This window comes from Panthera onca, chromosome B1 (assembly GCF_046562875.1).
Source record: "Panthera onca isolate mPanOnc1 chromosome B1, mPanOnc1 haplotype 2, whole genome shotgun sequence".
Classification (NCBI taxonomy): Eukaryota; Metazoa; Chordata; class Mammalia; order Carnivora; family Felidae; genus Panthera; species Panthera onca.
The window spans coordinates 26,175,357-26,180,441 of NC_138342.1; positions in this window are offsets into that span (position 1 = coordinate 26,175,357).

Here is a 5,085-nt window from a genome sequence, read left to right on the forward strand (position 1 = left end):
GAAAATGGATTTTATCCAATAAGGGGAAGTGATCTCTGTGAGAATAAATGTGGGTTGTTGACAACTGAAGGTGGTTAAGGGATGCCAGAAATCACAAGCAACACATGTCATTACAAAAAATCCCACTTATATGAGCTTTATTTTTCCCCAGTGGTTCTTTTGAAAACGCTAATTAAGTCTACTGTGTATAAGTTATGCTAGGACCCAGATGAACCTGACATTATCCCTACCCTCTAAATGCCTTGTAGACTATTGTATTCAGAAAAATAAGGCAAGAATCAAGTTTTCAAATGTATTATTTTTGTCTAATAGTAAATTGGAGTTTGTTTTAAATAATTTAGGTAGACAACCAGAGACCAAACACAACTTCCTTTAGATAAACTCACATTTCTCAACTTTAATAAGTCCTACACACAACTCATCAAGTGACCCCTACAAACAACACTTATGCAGTAACATACACATGCACACGCACACACACACACACACACACACACACACACACACTCCTAAACTTGAATATTTATAAGCAGCCTGCCTTGGGCATGGTCTGGGAATTATTGAAATGTGTGACCTATTAGAAAAACCTATCGTAATTGTGGAGGCTGCCTACTTTTCTAACATCTTATGTGATTTCTTCTCTAACTTTGAAAACCCTTACAATGGTATTTACCTATTGTAGTCATTTATAGAATAAATGTTTATGTTCTCCAAAATTCATATGTTGAAATTTAATCCCCACTATAATAATATTGGGAGGTAGGGCCTTTGGAAAGTAATTAGGTCATGAGGGTGAGTTCCTCAGGAACGGGATTGGTGCCCTTATAAAAGCGACCCCAGTCTGTGATCCAAAAGAAGGTCCACACCAGAACTTGATCGTGCTGGCCCCCTGATCTGGGACTTCCAGCCTCTAGAACTGTGAGAATCAAGTTTCTGTTACGTATGTTATGTATGTATCTGTGTATGTATGTATTTATTTTAGTTTTGTGTTTTTATTTAAATTCCAGTGGGTAAACATATAGTGTAGTATTAGTTTCAGTAGCAGAATTTAATGATTTGTCGCTTACATACAACAACCCAATACTCATCACAAGTACCTTTCTCAAAACCCATCATCCACTTAACCCACACACGAATCCACCTCCCCTCCAGCATCCCTCAATTTGACCTCTACAGTTACGAGGCTCTAATGGTTTGCCTCTCTCTCTCTTATTTTCCCCTTTGCTCATTTATTTTATTCCTTAGATTCAACACATGAGTGAAATCCTATGGTATTCGTCTTTCTCTGACTTATTTTGTTTAGCATAATACACTCTAGCTTCATTCACTCATTGCAAGTGGCATGATTATTTCATTATTTTTATGTCTGAGTTTCATTCCATAGTGTGTGTGTGTGTGTGTGTGTGTTATATTTACGTATATGTATATGTATATGTATATGTATATGTATATGTATACACACACACACACACACATATATATATATACCACAACTTTTTTATTCATTCATCAGTCGATGGACATTTGGGCTCTCCAGTTCTGTTATTTATAAGCCATTCAGACTATAAGACTTTGTTATAGCAGCTGGAACTAAAACATAGTTAACCGAATCTGTAACACAATTATTTTTTATTAAGCCCTCTCCCACAGTTTGCGCCACCCCCCCCATATCTTCAGCTGAAAGGGCATTCCTAGTCCCTACCTCCTTTCTCATTTAATCTTTTACCACACAACTCATAAGTGGCCTCCTATTTGACTCTTATCTCCACAAAGGAAATAAGCGTTCCATCCCACGCAATGCTTATGACATAATTAATTACATGTATGAGTTCATTATGTATTGTAGTCCTCATTTAAAGATATACAATTTTTACAGGAGGTCTCTGACATCAAGATTTAACACACTGTCTCAAAAATACATAGTTCAATAATGGTTTTAATGAATTGTACTGAAATTAACTGAAACTAGCTGAAGCAAAAGGTAAAATATGGTCAGATGATAGAACACTTAGGAATTAGATTTTTAAGGGGCAAATAGCAGAGTTGCAATTCTAAAAATATTAATCTGCAAGTAGTATAAATAGAGAAAGAAAGAAAAGTTGGAATTGGATGTAAGATTCTAATAGAATCAGGTGAGAAAAAGTAAGAGACAGCATTAGCACTATGGCTTTGCAAATGAGATATTGCTAACTTTGAGAGCATCTTTCCACTTATACTTTTACAAACTATAATTATTCCTGAAAATATTTGCTTAGGTCAACTTGTTCAAGAGGCGTTGTATCCCAACATATGGAGGAAAAGAAAAAAATGTTCTCCAGATGTCCTTCTGCACAGCAGCAACAGAAGACTCTTTCTGCTGTTACTATGTTTAATTCTTCTTCATAGGACTCCAATTACATTTTCAAGTTGTTTAATTTAGTCTAATTTCATGAATTTACTTTAAAGTTCTTTCTGGGAGTTCTCCAGGCAGTATCATGCAGTCTTTGGTAGCTAATGAATGATAACAAAATCATTTGTTGTTATAGGCGACAGGAGTGTTTTTCAACATGTTGTTAGGCCAGTGATGTTATCACATTTTGATTATTTGATTCCACTTGGTCCTTATAACTGTTACCATAGAGATGTAAAAAATATTTTGCTTGGTTAGAGATGTAGGAGAACATTGTTTCTTTCCAATTTTGTTCTTCAGCCAAAAAGTGATCGAAATAATTCTTAGCAATTGTGTCATATCTCATTTTAAACACTTCCCTAAAGTAAAAAAAAAAATTAGTTCTTATGCCATCCCTGGAAAGTATTTCCTGTGTTTCAAAAATCATATTTGCTTTTAAAAATTTTTATATAGTTTAATCTACTGTTGAAGAAAGCAATGCTAGACAAGGAAATGCATGCCCTAAACAAGCTTTAAACCCAGAAACAATGCTTTTTGTAAAATAAGGATGAATATATTTTGGAATATCTATGAACTACAACTGGGTGTTATGGCAGTTTTTTAATGGATATGTATTTTCCTACAATAATAGCAATACTAAGTTTGTTTGTCAGCTTAAATCCTGCTCAAATTACTCTCACATGAAATATCAACTAATAATTATAGGAGGAATAATAGAATTTGAAAAATCACCAATTTTCAAAAAACATTGTAAAAATTTTATTCAGTAACGAATCATGAATCGATGCTACATGACTGGGTCAGAGATTGTTAAACAGGCTATTTGCACAGCTTCAAATTATTGCCTCACAGATTAATAATTCATGACAAAGGGAAATTGTCTGTCTTTATGATATAACAATCACACAGATATCAATTTCATTAAGTGATGAAACTTAGCATCATCAATAATGAAACAAATTGACATCTCATGCTCAGGATATGATAACTTGAGAATAACACAACATCACCTATAAGATATGGCGTTAAAAAAAAAAAAAAGAAGAAGAAGAAGAAACTGAAACTGATTATGAGGAAACACTCAAGTAAGTCAAATTGAGGGACATTTTGGGAAAAAAAAATGACCTGGAATTTAAAAATATAGCATTGGTCTCAAAGAAATAAAATCAAGCCAGCAGGTAAGCTGGTAAAGGATTCTAGATTTAAATAGATTCAAAAGAGACTCTTAAATACTGAGAACAAACTGAGGATTGATGGGGGGGGGGTGAGGGGCAGAGGGGGAGTGAGTGATGGGCATTGAGGACGGAACCTGTTGGAATGAGCACTGGGTGTTGTACGGAAACGAATTTGACAATAAATTATATTTTAAAAAAATAATGAAAAATAGTGAAAGCCTTTATATTAAAAAATAAAATAAAATAAAAAGATTCAAGAGAGATGGCATTGATTTGGTCTGGGTTAGGAAAAAGAAAAGAAAAAGCTTAAAGGACATTATTTAAATGATTGGAAACTTAGGATACGGATCCCAAATGAAATAACTGCATTGTTTCAATATTCAATTCATTAAGCGCAGCCTCGCTGGTCAGAAATGAGTGTGGAATATATGACTTTATACAGAGACTCCTTCTCTTGGCCTTTATTTCTAGTTACAAATGTACTTCTCAGCCTTATACCATCCAAATTTCTGCAAAGAGGTGTAGAGCATTATACCTGATACTTTTACTTCACAAACCAGTGAAATGTAGTTTCCAATCCTACCAAGTCATGAATGTTCCTGACATGCATCATAAATCCAATGGAATTATTTCAATGTCTCTCATTTCTCTCCTCCATATGACACCTCTCTTAAACGTTCTTTATTCTTGATTCCAGAGATACTAATCTCTCTTCTTTCTGCCTCTCAGTTGTCTCTCTCTGTGTCTCAGTCTCTCAGTTGTTAGTTAGTTTCCCTTCATTCATTCATAAAAGTGGATATTTCTGAGCTTTTTATCTTCATCTCATGTTCTTTTCATTTTACACATTCTTCCTGGATTATTTTGATTAGGCTCCAACATTTATACTCTCACTTTTGTAGAATTATTTTTTTTAATTTTTTTTTAATTTTAGTTAATATATAGAGTAATATTGGTTTCAGGAGTAGAATTTAGTGATTCATGAATTACATATAATACCCAGTGCTCATCATAACAAGTGCCCTCCTTAATACCCATCACCCACCTACCCCATCAACCCCCATCAACCTCCCCTCAGTTTATTCTCTAGACTTAAGAGTCTCTTATGGCTCGCCTCCCTCTCTTTTTTTATGTCCTTCCCGTATGTTCATCTGTTATGTTCCTTAGATTCCACTTATTAGTTAAATCATATGATATTTGTCTCTCTCTGACTGGCTTATTTCACTTAGCATAATATACTGTATCTCCATCCACATTGTTGCAAATGGCAAGATATCATTTTTTTTGATGGCTGAGTAATATTCCATTATGTTCTTCATCCATTCTTCAGGGGATGGACATTTGGGCCCTTTCCATAATTTGGCTATTGTTGATAATGCTACTATAAACATTGGGGTGCATATACCCTTTAAGTGAGTATTTTTGTATCGTTTGGGTAAATACCTAGTAGTGCAATTGCTGGGTCATAGGGTAGCTGTATTTTTAACTTTTTGAGGAAATTCCATACTCTTTTCCCAGAGTGGT